This window comes from Pinus tabuliformis, chromosome X (genome assembly GCF_031772625.1).
Source record: "Pinus tabuliformis cultivar Carrire ecotype Pingquan chromosome X, CPIR1, whole genome shotgun sequence".
Taxonomy (NCBI): Eukaryota; Viridiplantae; Streptophyta; class Pinopsida; order Pinales; family Pinaceae; genus Pinus; species Pinus tabuliformis.
Window position 1 is genome coordinate 122,408,162 of NC_142308.1, and position 17,596 is coordinate 122,425,757.

The window sequence follows — 17,596 nt, forward strand, 5'->3', positions numbered from 1 at the left end:
GAGGTGGGGAGGTCGAGGGTTCCAACCCCGTCGACTCCCCACCTTAGAGTTTTGTTGAAACGATATATTGAAATGGCTTGTGGTTAGTATAACCATCTGAAGCCCCATTTGATTGTTGGCTTTGTAACCACAAATATATCTCTCTCTCTCTCTATATATATATATATATCTATATATATATATATATATATATATATATATATATATATATATATATATATATCCATTGTTTGTATTAACATATATGGTATATAGGTCGATGGGTGGGGTCCACTCCACGTGGCCCTGACCCAATATTTTTTAAAACTATATAATGTATATTTAAACCATAGTGCGGGGGTGGCAACCCACCACCCCCCCCCCCCCCCCCCCCCCATTTTCACATTTTTTTATTAACCAACCCGATTTGGTCAATTTTGTCAATTTTTTAGAGTTCATAAACAAATTAATCATTCTACAATTTCGCGTGCTCTCGGGAGCCAGATTCCATGCCCTGGTCCCAGCCAATTTGTATATCCCTTAAGCTTGCCACTTGTCATATTTGACCAAAATTTTGACCATCCCTATCTCCTTCATACGAACTCGGATTTGAGTGTCATTCACACCATTCAAACTAGGGTGACGAGCACTTCGATCTGGTTCTGGTTTTGCTTCTATCTAATAACTTTGTCTTTTGAGCTATTTTCAAGGCCAATTGTACTTTGGATCCTCCCGAATCAATTAATTATGCTAGTGATGTGGCACAAATATTCAAAAAGGAGATTGTGAGGCTACATGGTATACCCAAGAAAATTGTGTCAGATAGAGATGTTAGGTTCACCTCAAGGTTTTGGAAGGGTTTGTTTGCAAGATTAGTAACATATTTGGCACTCACTACATCCTATCAAACTCAAATAGATGGGAAGACACAAAGGACTAACATAATCCTTGAGGACATTTTAAGGATGTATGTAATGCGCCAACCTAAAAAGTGGGAGGAATATCTTACACTTATGGAGTTTTCATACAATAATGGATACCAAGAATCAATAAAGATGAGCCCATTTGAGGTGTTGTATGGCAAGAGATGCAACACTCCTATTAGCTGGAATGATCTGCTGAAAAGTGTTCTTGATGGGCCTGATATGCTCAAGGAAATGGAGGATAAAGTTCAGCTCATAAAACAAAATTTGAAAGTGGCACAAAGATAGGCAAAAAAGTTATGTAAATCAACATAGGGTGCACAAGGAGCTCCAATTTGGGGAGCATGTTTATCTGAGAATCAAGCCCACAAAGAGTTCCCTAAAGATTAGGACATGTGCCAAGTTGGAACCATCATATTGTGGGCCTTTCGAGATCCTTGAGAGGATCGGTCTAATATCATATAGGCTAGTTTTGCACCCATCAGATAGAATTCATTATGTTTTCCATGTTTCTTTTCTTAAAATATATTTTAAGGATTCTAATCATGTGATTGACTAGTTTGTGCTACAGGTGGAACCAGAGGGAGAATTCCAACCAGTTCCAATGTTCATCCTAGACTAGAGGAGTCTCATACTCCGGAATCGAGCCACAGAGCAAGTCAAAGTGCATTGGAAGCACTTTGGACCAGAGGAGGAAAATTGGGAAATGAATGATGCCATGAAAGATAATTATCCATTTTTATTTGTTGATTAAGCAATATGTGTAAATGATTGTAAATATTGTATAGAGTTGTGTATATAAAGCTTAATGAAAATAGTATGCATTGCATTTTATCACTGGTGTTTCATATGAGAAAAAAACATCGAGGGCAGTGTTCCCTCAAGGAGGAGGGGTTTATGACAGCCTCACCCATGGATCTCTCACAAAATTCATTGTAAGCACTTTACAAAATAAATAGAAATTGAAAAGGGGAATGAGTCCAAGGGACATGGATTCCAGAGTTGAGGAGGAGGTTTCTTGCCTAGGATGTTGATGTTTTCTTGTGCAGAAAATATGAATGGTTTGAACAACCATTAAAGGTTGGTTTGTGCATGTTCATAATGAACTAGATCCTGAAGTACATTGGTTTCAAATAAAGGTACAAAGTCCATGTTTCTTGAAAAAATAGTAACAATAAAAGCGGACAAGAGATCAAGCAAAGACTGCACATTGCAGGCAACAAGGACGAGGCAATAAATGTGAGCCAGGAAAAGAAGTCAAGGCAGGTGTAGGAAAAGGATAAGGATGAGAAAGGAATGGGGAACTTGAATCCATGTTAGGGCACTTGAATTTAGGCTAGGGCATTCGAATCCATGTTGGGGCGAGAGAGAAGACACTCATTCAAGCATCCAAACAATAGACACTAGTTTAATCAGCAAGCTGGAGAGAACATAAGAGAAGAGAGGAGAAGGGGATTGGTCCTAAGGTTCCCTAAAGGTTGTGGGTTGAGTTGCTAATCTTTGGAGCCATGTAACCTCTTGGGTCTCTAAAGGTTTTGGGTTGAGATAGGATCCCTAGATCCTTGTAACAACTTGGGTCCCTAGGGGTTGTGGGTTGAGACAAGGTTTATGGAGCCCCATAACAACTTGGGTCCCTAGAGGGTGTGGGTTGGAATGAAATATATGGATCCCTATGATAGCTTGGGCACCCTGGAGGTTGTGGGTTCAGATAGCAGACTCTACAGCCCTGGACAGCTTAGGAAGAGGCTAATTATGGAGCAGCATCAAAGGAATATTTGCATGAAGACCTCTATTCATTGTTACGGTGGATTCTAGACTCCCTGGAAGGGAGTGAATCATTGTGTGTGCATGTGGGGTGAGGAAGAGGGCCTTTGGAATCCTTGTGTTGAATAATATGATAGCAGTTAGTGGGCGAGAATGAGAAAGGAAGCCCTTTAGGATTCCCTGTTTCAACTGACAGTTGGTATTCAAATCCCTTAAGCAAGCACCCCCTCAAACTCTGGGATCTAGCTCGGGGGCGAAAACTGTAAGTAAGTTTGGTTGCAACTATATATAGTTGGGTGGAGAGTCCTTGTCCCAAACTCAATTACCCTACAAGTCTAAAATTTTGTACTTATTTACACGTTTATGAATTATGATGTGTTGCTTGGATTTTGGGACTGTAACAACATTTTTAACATGATGAGCATGTTGATACCTCTCTAAGCGTAGGTAGCCCTTCTAGTTATGATAAAAAAATGTATACATAAATGCAAGTGTCGCGCCTTTGAAATGAAGTGTTGTTAAATAATTTCAACTAGTGTATATGGCTGCATTGAAATTAATATGTCGAGTTAAATGCATATTTGTGTTGTTTACAACATATAAGAAGCATTTAAATGTGTCTTGTATATACATGAGAATAAGGACCATGCTATGGCCATGGGTTGAACAATACTCTGTATGAAATGTTCCCTAACATTGTTAACGATACATATGAAACGAATACAAGCATGCTAAGAAATGTGACAAGGAGAAGATCTATAAGGGTCTGGATTTTAAACCTACAACCTTGGGCTTAATAACCCTTCTATTAACCTAAAATATTTCACGAGAGACTGTCTTCTTGTCAAGGCTTGTGGTTACATACATATAATCATTTGTATAGCTACAAGCATGTGATTTTTACATAGGAGGTATTGCTTAAACTCTGGAAGAGTTACCTTATCCCTTAAGTACAAGGATAGTTGAATCCCTTGCGTCAAGGCCTAGTTGGCCTTGCATTATGAGAATTTTGGATGTCTTACACTAGATTCCTAGTGCCACTATTTAGGTGCTAGAAGGTTCTGCATAGGGCCATAGAGTTAACTACAGGCCAGCTTTGGAGATGGAAACCCTCGGCATGTGGCAGGAGAGGTGAAGCTCTTCAGGGTTTCACTACAAGCCCATAACAGATCACGGTTACAGGATTGCCTATGTCGGCATGTCGAGAAATCCCCTGCTTCGATACAGGGAATATTGAATGGCCAGGAACTCATTGGAGAGGCCTTCGCCCAAGATTAGGAGGGGTAGCACCATAGGTTCATGAGCAAGCCATTTTCAGCATCATTGCCTCTGAGAAATAATGCCATTTGAAATGGTTATTGAACTCTTGTAACATAACCTTAGCTGGATTAACCAGTGAGGAGCAATTGGTGAAAAGTTGGGGTGAGCTCTAGTGATTTTGGTCGAAATGTAGATCAAACCCATGGCTTAGAGGTTGACAGGTTTTTCCTAGATGAGCCATGGCAATGCCCATGTGTAAGATTGATGTGGTGCAGATAGATAGGGCCTCGAGTTTATAATGTGATTTGGTTATCCTTATCCTTTATTTGATCAAACCTAGTTGCAGATTCATTTCATTGGTGGGGCTTGAATTGTCCTAGAAGTGGAACCTGGAGTGTTCACCCTGCAAAATCGTGTTGTGTAGTGAAGGGACGAGGTGATAGGATGATGTGACAAGATGACGTGCACCTGACGATTATTCCATTGGCTGGGGGGAGTTACCCACTACCCACATAAGCCCAGAAGAATTAGCCCAGAAGGAAGGAAGGAAATGCACGAGCAAGTGTCAAGAAAGGCCTTGAAGGACGATGTAAGGCGGGAGCGTGGTCGGGCTTGCACTGTTATGGCAATGTTATTGGTCAAGGAATGGCCCACTTGACTAGTTAGCCCGATAGGCTCATCCTGGAAGTTTAAAAGGAGGATTCAATTGTGAGCATTGGGACACCAAGGATTGGGGTGACGTGTCCCTGAGGGATCCACCCGATAGATTAATTAGCATGGAAGGAGACAAGGACGCAGTGTCATAGCCACATGGTTCCATTAAAAGAGATGGCAGGTGAGAAGGGATAAGCCCACAGATTCCCTGCATACTCGAAGGTGTAAAGGGCTCTTAAAAATGTATGTGTCGAAAGAAGGTTATGGGTTGAAGTGGCCAACCACATCAATGAGCATGCACCTGATTAGTGGAGAGGAGTTCCCACCTTCCAACTCACCTTGATGGATTGACACAAGGCATAACGAAAGGTGTAATAGGCAAGGCACTGTGATAACATGGGAAGGATGACGTGAGCAGGTCATGACAGTATTCAACAGGCAAGCTTCAAGCCAATAAGGAGGTAGTAGAGAGGCCCACCTCCATGGAATATATGTATAGAGACCCTTATGGTAACTAATTTGCGCACTTGGGAAATGGCAGGAGAATATAAGTGAGGTAGTGTAACTAGTGGCACCCACCCAGGGGACAGAAAGGAGCTATGTTTAAGGGTGTCAGGTTGATGCGGGAAGAGGAGGAAATCACATTAGGTAGGGTTGATAAATGTGTGCATATATATATATATATATATAGATCTATATATATATATATCCCTTTACTAATGTGTAAAGTCATGCAGAGTGAAATCCCTAGTTGCGAGGCTATGATGATGAGTTGGGAAGTCTAAGTAAGATTCGGTGGAGAAAGAAAAATGTTAGCTCACTCCTTTAATAGTACATGAGGGGTTGGGTATGTTACATAGACCAAGCTATATATATATGAGCAGGGATGTCTAAGTCAGATTTAGTGGAGAAAGAAAAATGTTACCCCATTCCTCTAATAGTACATGAGGGGTTGGGTATGTTACATAGACGAAGCTCTAGGTGCCAGATTTAAGCGATATATAGCTTTCTTCAACCTGCAAACATGAGTTTCCCTTTGATTGATTTCAAATACTTGAGGTTGCTCAATGTAAACCTCCTCGTCAATGGTCCCATTCAGGTAAGTTGTCTTGACATCCATTTGATGTATATTCCATCCCATAGTAGTAGCAACAAAACAAGTAATCTTATTATTTTATATCTAGCTATGGGAACAAATGTTTCCTCGTAATCAATCCCTTCTTTATATGAGAAGCCTCTTGCTATAAACCTTGCTTTGTATCTATCAATGCTCCCATCTGCAACGTGTTTTATCTTGTAAACTCATTTTGAAGTGACTATAGACTGGTGACTTGGCCTTGGGACAATCTCACAGACATCATTCTTCATTATGGACTGGTATCCTTCTTGCATTGCATTCCTCCACCCTTAATGTTTAGTTGCATCTTCATAGGAGGAAGGTTTTGATTCAATAAGATTTTTCATATATGCAGCATACCCAAAATACCTTTGTGTTAATTTTAATTTCCCTGACAGTCCCAAACGTTGTATGTCCTTCTGCATCTTGTAGAGTAGTCCTCAACCAAGCAGGCCTCTTTCAATTTTCTAGAACAATCACTTGTTATATAGGTTCACTAGGGCCTTCAACATATTCTTAAGTAGATGTCGAATCTTGACAATTGTTGTTCCTTGATATATCCTCAAAGATAGATATATCTTCTTCATCAAATTCAACTAGAACATCCTTTGATTCCTTGTAAGGTATACTTTCATTAAATATGACATTCCTTCTTACTTCAATTTGACAATCCTCCTTAATATAGATTCTATAGGCTTTAGATGAAGCACTATACCCAACAAAGATGCCCTTTAAACTGGTAGGATCTAACTTCTTTCTCTTGTCCTTGGGTATATGAATATATACAGGACACCCAAATATTCGAGGATGATCCACACTTAGCTTCTTTCTTGTAAATGCTTCTTTCAAAGTCATGTTGTTGAAAATTTTATAAGGATTTCAGTTCTGCAAGTAAAAATCATCATACATGCCTCTCCACATAGAAATTGAGGGAGATATTGATCATGCAGCATGGCCCTAACACATTCCTCAATATTTTTGTTCTTCCTTTCTACCATGACATTATTTTGAGGATTATAAGGAATAATGAGCTCCCTCTTAATCCCTGCTTCCTTGCATAAAACTATTAATTCTTTGGAGGTCTATTTGTTGCGGGTGAGACCACCCTAGGGTCTTGGGTTGAGAACCCCAACAGAGCGGACAAAAAGCCACACCAAGAAATGCTCAGGCAATCAACCTAAATGCTTACTCTACTAAACTATGCAGGAGTGTCCTTACCCAGATGTCCTACATTTGGGTAGATCCTGCAGGGTACAAACCCTCAGCTCCTCCTGATTTCTTTGAAACCTGAAAATTATTCAAATGAAATATATACAGCAGTAGAAACATAAAGCATGTTCATGATATTAACTTTAAGTCATATAAATGAATGAACAATTACGCATCAATATAAGATTCATAAACAAATTACAATATAAATCGATGCATAAACACATTTAATATCTGATGAAAAGGAGTCTTGGATATTACCCAAAATTCCCCTTTTGCATAAATAATTCAAATCTTGGACTTATGGTTAAGAACCACAAAGTCCCAACGGAAGTGCTCTTAGGCCTTTAGCCTTTCAATCATGGATTTACAACACTACTGGAGCCTTTTTCCCCTATCGGAAGCCACCACTTATGAGCTTTAAAGCCTGCACGCCCATCATCCATCTATCGGGAGCGACCCATCATAAATACATGTATTGGGAGCGACCCACCATAAGTACGTGGAAACCATATATATATAAAACCCCCGTTTTATAACCGTGCCCACATATATATAATTATATGGAACAATACCAAACCCCGCTTTTCCAAAATGCCGGACTTATAAATATATATATGTGCCTTTATAATCTATCGGCAAGTCCGATATCGGCTGTCGCAACCATAAACTTTATATCGCGGACCTGATGACCCGATGAGGTTGTGGACCCGATCTATAATTCAGTACAGTTTAATGTTTCTGTCGCATCCACCTCCGCCCAATAGTATTTCGTCGGCGATTGGCGATCGCTCGATGCGCTATACACATATATGCATCCGCCGATATAGAACCGGACCCGACTTGGGAATTCAACCCGATATATAAAATATCGTGTCCACTTTCATTACTAAGGTTTTCGATGCGATATCGTTCCGCCGATGCTCCGGACCCGACTTGGGAATTCAATCCGATATATAAAATATCACGTCCGATTTCATTACTAAGGTTTCCGATGCGATATCATTCCGCCGATGCTCCGATGCGATGGGATTTCGTCGAAGTTCCGATGCGATAGAACTACACGGACCCGATGAGTTCCGAAGGAAACCTTAATATTATTTCAAGTCCGTTCAGTGCTCTGCCAAGGGGTTTTGACGCCGATTCTCTATGTAAATGGACTTTTCCGTTTACGGACTTTATGCCAGACTTGCCTTAAGCACAAGCATTCTTATGTTTATGAATAAAACCCAGACAGATCGAAACTGCATAAGGTTAAAAAGGCAACCAAACACACAAGGCCTCCACGGGCCGAATAAAAAAAGCACTGCACAGAATACTGGATTTATTCATAAAATACAGGGTCTTAGCCTTGGCTAGATTACACCATAAAATGACCTCTGTTACCAAATACAGTCCACCACACTTTGAGCTCTCGCTCCACACCCAGCCTCACTCTCTTCTCTGTACACGATTATATTTTCCCCTTTTTGACTCCATAATTTCTCTAACAAAATCTAACAATAATATTCTATTTCTAAGAGATCTTAACAGCAATCTTCTATCTCTTAGCTTTCATGCACACCTAAGCTAACAAATCTTATCCCCAATCTAAATAAAACAATGCCTTATTTATTACAATAACTAACAATTTGAGAAGTCATCCTTCTCGGTAACAGTAAATGAATTTAACTGTGATTAGCCACAACATGTGGACAATCCTCCACATTGCTGGCTAATGTCGATGCTCCTGCATCAGACTCCCGGGGAAGAAAAGATTTGTCCTTCAAACCTTCAGGACTCACTCCATATTTCTGTAGTTCAACTGTTGTCAACCAACTGGAATCTTCCACTGGCTGCTCCTTCCACTTGACTAGATATTGGAAATATGTCTGCCCTCTGGTTTTCTTAGATACTCTTCGGTCTAAAATAGCTTCAACTTCTTTTTGAGATGCTTTTGGTACTTGTTCCTCCCAATCCACAGTTTGAATTTCATCACCTGTGACTTCTTTCTGCAAGTCTGTTTCTGCCTCTCTGAATGGATACAAGTCTGCAATATTAAAATGGGGGATATTTCGATCCCTTCTGGTAGCTCAATCTCATATGCATTAGCTGAAAATCTCCTTTTGATTTTACAGGGTCCTATTTTCTTCAGTTTCAGTTTATTATAAGTCCTTGTAGTAAATCTCTCCTTCCTCAAATATGCCATGACTAAATCTCCTACTTGAAATTCTTTTTCTCTCCTTTTCAGATCTGCTCTCTATTTATATCTTCTACTGCTTTCCTGTAATTTATCTTTGACTTCTTCTTGTAGCTTTTGCATTTGTTCAGCAAAATCTTCAGCACTTGCACTTCTGGCTTCCTGTTTTCCCAAATCTCTGAGCTCATATACTCCTCTCGGATGCATTCCAAAGACAATCTGGAATGGACTCATTCCTGTGCTTCGGTTTGGTGTATCATTGTAAGCAAATTCAGCTTGAGCTAATGCCAAATCCCACTGTTTGGGATTCTGATGAACCAGAGTTCTTAATATATTTCCCAAGCTTCTGTTCACAACTTCAGTTTGTCCATCGGTCTGAGGATGGTAAGCTGAACTAAAACTAAGTTTAGTTCCTAGCTTCTTCCAAAGTGTTCTCCAGAAATGCCCTACAAATTTTGTATCCCGGTCTAATACAATGCTCACAGGTAAACCATGCAATCTTACAATCTCAGAAAAGAACAAATTGGCTATGTGTGTGGCATCGCTAGTCTTCTTACAAGCAATAAAATGGGCCATTTTTGAAAATCTATCTACAACAACATATATAGAATCATTTCCTCTCTGAGTTTTTGGTAAACCCAAAACAAAGTCCATACTCACTGCATCCCATGGTCGATCTGGTATGGGCAATGGCTGATATAGACCAGTATTTTGACTCCTTCCTTTGGCATACTGACATACCCTGCATTTCTCAACAAACTTTTTAACATCAGTTTGCATTGGCCAATAATAAAAATCATTTACCTGAGCGAAAGTCTTGTCTTGTCCAAAATGACCAGACAATCCTCCACTGTGCTTTTCTTTAATGATGTTTTCTCTCATTTAACATTTAGGAATGCATAATTTGTTGCTCTTAAATAACAGGCCTCCTTGAATAAGGTATTCCATCCATTGACTTCTGTTATGGCTCATTGGATTCTGCACTGTCGTGTAGATATCCCTAAAATCCTCATCATCATGATACATTTCTATCATCTCATCAAAACCTACAACACCCACTTTGAATTCTTGCAAAAGAAAACTTACCCTGCTCAACGCATCTGCCACTTTATTAGACTTACCGCTTTTGTGCTTTATTACAAAAGTGAAACTTTGTAGAAATTCCACCCACTTGGCATGCTTCTGATTTAACTTTGGTTGATTATTAATGAACTGCAAAGCATGATTATCTGAATATAAAATGAATTCCTTTGGCAGTAAGTAATGCCTCCACTTTTTCAACGCTTGCACAATAGCGTAGAATTCTTTGTCATATGAAGAATATCTCCTTTTCTTATCATTTAATTTCTCGCTGAAATACGCTATCGGTCTTTGCTCTCGGCTCAACACCGCCCCAATTGCTTCTCCACTTGCATCAGTTTCCACTTGAAAGACTTTCTCGAAATTTGGCAATGCTAGAATAGGCTTTTCTGTTATCTTTCTTTTCAACAAATTAAAATTCCTGTCGGCTGCTTCTGTCCATTGAAATGGCTGATTGACCTCCCTGATTGTCTCAAGGATTGGTGCACAAACTTGACTGAACCCTTTTATAAACTTCCTGTAAAAACTAGCAAGTCCATGGAAACTTCTTACCTCGAATACACTCCTGGGAGTAGGCCAGTTTCTGATTGCTTGTACCTTTTCCGGATCCATTTTTAAACCTTCTCTGGAAATCACAAACCCCAAATATACCATCTCCTCTTTCATGAAACTACATTTCTTCAAGTTAATTAGTAGTTTTTCCTTCTGCAGTGTTTTCAAGACTAACTTCAAATGTTCCAAATGTTCCTCTTTACTTTTGCTGAAAACCAGAATATCATCAAGGTAAACAACAACAAATTTACCTGTATATTCTTTCAGGACCTCATTCATTAGTCTCATGAATGTGCTGGGCACATTAGTGAGCCCAAAAGGCATCACTAACCACTCATACAGTCCACTATTTGTTTTGAACGTTGTCTTCCATTCATCGCCTTCCCGAATTCTAATCTGATGATACCCACTTTTTAAATCTATCTTTGTAAAATAGCTGGATCCACTTAAACAGTCTATTAAATCATCCATTCTGGGCAAAGGAAACATATACATGACTGTTATCTTATTGATAGCTCTGGAATCGGTGCACATGCGCCATTCTCCTCCCTTTTTCGGACTAAGCACCGTTGGCATAGCACACGGACTCAGACTTTCTCGGATCAGTCCCTTGTCCATTAACTCTTGAACCTGTCTTGCAACCTCTGCATTTTCCTGAGGAGTTAATCTATATGCAACTTTATTAGGTAGACTTGCTCCTGGAATTAAGTCGATATGGTGACTTATACTCCTAATCGGTGGTAATTCATTCGGCAATTCATCCACAATGATATCCATGTAACTATTTAACACAGATTGAATTTCTTCAGGCAAATCATTTAAATTGGTGGAGGTTAAAATTACCTTTGGCCTTCCTACGATAGCGAAATGCACCTCTTTGCTTTTATCAACCTCTTGTAGCAGTTCCTTGCCACTCATCAACATAATACTATTTTCAGGCAGCTCTTTGTCAACATCATTCTTTACTGGCAGCAACGTATGTTTAACTCCGTCCTTCTCTATAGTATGTGTATTCCTTCTCCCATCATGAATCGCCTTCCTGTCAAATTGCCACGGTCTTCCCAATAACACATGACATACATCCATGGCCATTATGTCACATAAGATCACGTCTTTGTATGTGCCGATCTGCATTTCCACATTACACTGCTCTGTCACAATGACTTGATGACCCTTCTGTAGCCAAGATACTTTGTAAGGTGCAGGATGCGCTTTCCTTGTTAATCTGAGCTTTTCCACCATCTCTGTAGACACAAGATTGTCAGTACTCCCGCTATCAATTATAACCTTACAGCACTTACCCTTTGACTTGCACGTAGTCCTGAACAAGTTCTTCCTTTGCACAGGTTCTCCAATCTCCTTTTCTGATCTTAACAAAGTTCTTCTAAGTAGCAATGCTTCACCTTCTTCCGGTGGTTCTTCTACAAGTCGAGGTGGTTCCGGCTCTGCCTCAGCCACATTTGCACCCCTCTGGCTTGCTGACTTGTTACGAGGGCAATCTCGTAACATATGTCCCCATTCTCCACAGGTATAACACCTAACATCTCTTCCTCACCCTCTTCCTCTGGGCGCGAATCTCCCTCTACTAGATTCACCCATCTGTGGTGATCTGCTGCTTGAAATCCCTGTGTCAATTTGATGTTGTGTTCCTCTAGATCGGCCAACTCCTCTACCTCTTGCTGAGCTCTTTCCTCTGTTCCTTTGACTTTGTTTTCTTAATATCTTCTCTTCTGCCTTCAATCCTGCTTGATAGGCATCCTCAACAGTTTTTAGACTTAACAGACCAATCTCATCTTGGATCTCATACCTTAGCCCATTAACATATCTAGCTACTTTTTCCAAATCATCCTCTACATGCCCTGTTCTGATACTTAATCTGTAAAATTCTTCAGTATATTCTTTAACAGACATTCCTTTTTGCTTCAGATTTTGCATCTGCTTAAAAAGATTCAAATGATAATCTTTCGGCAAAAACTTGGCTTTCAGTTTACTTACCATTTTATCCCACTGCTTGATCTTAGATTTCCCCTTTCTCGTTCTTGATGTCTGTACCTCGTCCCACCAGATGGCTGCATGACCTTTCAATCTAGTTACTGCAAATTTTACCTTCTTGTTCTCTTCAACCTCTTCATAATCGAAGTACTGATCTATGGATCTGATCCAATCCATGAGCTCCTCGGCATTCAGACTCCCTTCATACATAGGAATCTCCACTTTAGGTTTGCCTCCAACCTTTGCCAGCATCTTCAGGATTTTGATATTTTCATTCTCTTCTTCTGCTTCCACATCTGTATCAGATTCTTCTGCAAGACTCTCAGCTCCCTCGTCAGGCGCTCTTCTTTGGGCTGTCTCCATTGCCTCCATTCGTGCACGCAAACTCCGCACTTCTTCTATCAAAACTACATTTGGTTCTGGTCTCCCTCGACCAATTCCTCTCCTTGGCGGCATCTTTACTGTAAACACTATCTCTTCTGCTCTGATACCAAAATGATGAAAAGGAGTCTTGGATATTACCCAAAATTCCCCTTTTGCATAAATAATTCAAATCTTGGACTTATGGTTAAGAACCACAAAGTCCCAACGGAAGTGCTCTTAGGCCTTTAGCCTTTCAATCATGGATTTACAACACTACTGGAGCCTTTTTCCCCTATCGGAAGCCACCACTCATGAGCTTTAAAGCCCGCACGCCCATCATCCATCTATCGGGAGCGACCCACCATAAGTACGTGGAAACCATATATATATAAAACCCCCGTTTTATAACCATGCCCACATATATATAATTATATGGAACAATACCAAACCCCGCTTTTCCAAAATGCCGGACTTATAAATATATATATGTGCCTTTATAATCTATCAGTAGGTCCGATATCGGCCGTCGCAACCATAAACTTTATATCGCGGACCTGATGACCTGATGAGGTTGCGGACCCGATCTATAATTCACTACAGTTTAATGTTTCTGTCGCATCCACCTCCGCCCAATAGTATTTCGTCGGCGATCGCTCGATGCGCTATACACATATATGCATCCGTCGATATAGAACCGGACCCGACTTGGGAATTCAACCCGATATATAAAATATCGCGTCCGCTTTCATTACTAAGGTTTCTGATGCGATATCGTTCTGCCGATGCTCCGGACCCGACTTGGGAATTCAACCCGATATATAAAATATCGCGTCCGATTTCATTACTAAGGTTTCCGATGCGATATCATTCCGCTGATGCTCCGATGCGATGGGATTTCGCCGAAGTTCCGATGCGATAGAACTACACGGACCCGATGAGTTCCGAAGGAAACCTTAATATTATTTCAAGTCCGTTCAATGCTCCGCTAAGGGGTTTTGGCGCCGATTATCTATGTAAATGGACTTTTCCGTTTACGGACTTTAGCTATGCCAGACTTGCCTTAAGCACAAGCATTCTTATGTTTATGAATAAAACCCAAACAGATCGAAACTTCATAAAGTTAAAAAGGCAACCAAACACACAAGGCCTCCACAGGCCGAATAAACAAAGCACTGCACCGAATACTAGATTTATTCATAAAATATAGGGTCTCAGCCTTGGCCAGATTACACCATAAAATGACCTCTGTTACCAAATACAGTCCACCACACTTTGAGCTCTTGCTCCACACCCAGCCTCACTCTCTTCTCTGTACACGCTTATATTTTCCCCTTTTTAACTCCATAATTTCTCTAACAAAATCTAACAATAATATTCTATTTCTAAGAGATCTTAACAACAATCTTCTATCTCTTAGCTTTCATGCACACCTAAGCTAACAAATCTTATCCCCAATCTAAATAAAACAATGCCTTATTTATTACAATAACTAACAATTTGAGAAGTCATCCTTCTCGGTAACAGTAAATGAATTTAACTGTGATTAGCCACAACATGTGGACAATCCTCCACATTGCTGGCTAATGTCGATGCTCCTGCATCAATATCAGTAACAAAACAACGTTCATGTATTGAAGTTAGCTACAAGTAAAGTGGAGAAAGATGACCTGAGTCCTTCTCTAGCTCCAAGCGAAACCGTCCTCCGGATCCATCCTTTCTCAGCCTCAACAATCTTCCTCCATCACCAATACAAGGATATCTCAAGAAAGATGAAGGATATCTCCAACAAAGAAACAAGGTTTTCCTGAAGATTTGGGGAGTGTAGGAGGCACAGGTATTTCATCATACTCGATCAGGGATAATCTCACTATAGTTTCAATATCTCATATCTTCTTCCTTAAGGCCTTCCCATGGAGGTTTGTTTATACTTCTCCAAATTAGTTTTATTAGTTGGGAAAGAGTTGGGCCATGGGAAATAGGAGGTGAGTAATAAGTAAAACCTATGAACTCCACCCAAAATTAAGGAAATTTAATTTTTTTAAGTGTTTTAACATATGTATGTGGGTTGGGTATATGCTCACCCATGTGTACACGATTTTATCACAAGGAAAAGTAGCATATATGGAATAAAATGTTTTTTTTTTTTTTTTAAATTTTGGACCAATTCTGGAAGGATGGGTTGCCTTAGGCCATAATCAGAGCATCAGATCTACCAAGAGTGGTAAATGGTGCTATAATAGATGCCCCCTAATATATGAGGTCAGAAGGGGTACATGAAGGCCAAAATGTATTAATTTTATAGAAGGAATCATGCCATGACCGAGGAGGAGTTCACTAGAATACAACCTACCAAGCCAGCGAAAGAGATCAGAAAGAAACTGTTGTCTGAGGTGGGCATACCCATGCTCAGAAATAGTAAAGCATGTCCACATGTCAAGTACAAAAGCAGATCCAATATGCATATAAGTATAACGGAACTGAAAAATACATAATGGATCATCTGATCATAATCAAGAAAGTACATGTGTGAATATCACATACAAAGAGTTGATCAATGATGCTGAAGTATGAAGTTGATCAGTAAAGTCAAGAAACTGATCCAAATAGTGCCAAGTGAACATGATAGAATAAATGGTACTACACTACAACTCGGATGCCAACATATAAGATATCGTTGTAAGGAACTGCAATATATAAGGTGGATGGTGTCAACTAGTAGAACCAGGAGCAAATGACAAGTGAACCAAGACATGTTGATGCAAACCCGAGGTCTTCACCGACCGTCGTGGTACATTTCTACACAATGGGAATAAATGATCTGAAGTCGACCATGTGAGAAATCATTTGATTATCAGTCATTGATGTATACAGTTAACAAACGTGAGGCTACTCACAGATAATTATGATGAGGGTCAAGGCACCCAGTACAATCTAACAAGTGTGAATAAATGAGCTGTAGTCGAACACTTGGAAGAATCTATCAATCAAGAGAAAATTATGTATTCCCACTGTCAATAGCGAAGGAATCTACCACTAATGACTGCAAACCCTAAGTTACTGCCAAATGGACTCTAGATCTCTTTCCCAGAGCAATGAGCTGAATTCGATGGGAAAAGATCTGCTAGAAGGAAGGCATTAAGGCTTCCTTCATCAATCTAGTGCGAGTGTAACCCTTAGGCCAATAATGTGCAAGGAATAGAATGAACAAGGATGTAGTAACCCAACCGAAGCACGTTTTCAGCGGACACTGTTAAGGGAATAAGTCCCCTAGGGCTTTGGGTTAGAACCCTAGCAGAGCAGGAGTAATCTATAGCAAGAAACAAGCATTAAACTTAGGAAACATGCTTAAACAAACTAACTATGTAAGGATGAACATACCTGGATGTCCTTCATTTGGGTAGTTCCAGCCAGGGTTCAAACCCTTTGTAACTCCTAATGATCTTGGCACCTGCAAATCAACCAATTCGAATACACATAGCAGCATATAGATAAAGCATTGTAGTGAAATAAACTTTATATCATATAAGTAGATGGTTAGTTATACATCAAAATAGTCATTCATATATAAACCATAACAATAACATCATATGCATAAACAAAGTCGATATTAGGAACAAGACGTCGTTTCTTTTTATTGTAGAAAACTATAATAAAACATGGAAATAGTTCACCTGAGTCTTCCTCTTCCAACTCCAAGCAAAACCGTCCTCCAGGTCCATCTAGTCCTAGTCTTTAACAGCCTCCTTCCACAACCAATACCATGATATCCCCAAGCATGTTAGAGAATATCAACACTCAAGGAAACAAGGGTTTCCTAAACTTGGGGAAGTGCTTGAAGCACAGGGATACTTCAGACTTGATTAGGGGATAATCTTAGTATAGTAATTCTATCTCTTCTCTCCTCCTTAAGGCCTTCCCATTGAAGTCTTTTTATACTTCTCCCAAATTAGTTTTTTATTTGGGAAACAGTTGGGAACAATTGCGGCATGGGCACTAGTAGGTAATCAACAGGTAAAACCATGATCTCCACCCATAGTTAAGGAAATTTAATTTTTTTAAGTGTTTTAACACATATACACGGGTTGGGTATAGACTGACCCCATGTGTACATGCTTTTAACACAGGGCAAAGTAGCGTACAGGGAGTAAAACACTGTTTTTAAAATATTTGGACCAAGTCTGGAAGGAGGGGTTGCCCTAGGCCATAAACCAAGCATCACAAATACCAAGGGTGATATTTGGAGCTATAACAGATGCACCCTAATATATGAGGTCAAAAGTGGTACATGATGGCCGAAATGTATTAATTATATGGAAAGGAAACCTGTCAAAAACTGAGAAGGACTTCAACATATTTCAGCCTGCCAAGCTAGCAAAAGAATATCAGAAAGAAACAACTGTCTGAGGCGCGCATACCCATGCTCAGAGAAAGTAAAGCATGTTTGCATATCAAGTACAAGTGAATCCACTATGCATACAAGTATAAAGAACTGAAAGTACATAATGGATCATCTGATCATGATCG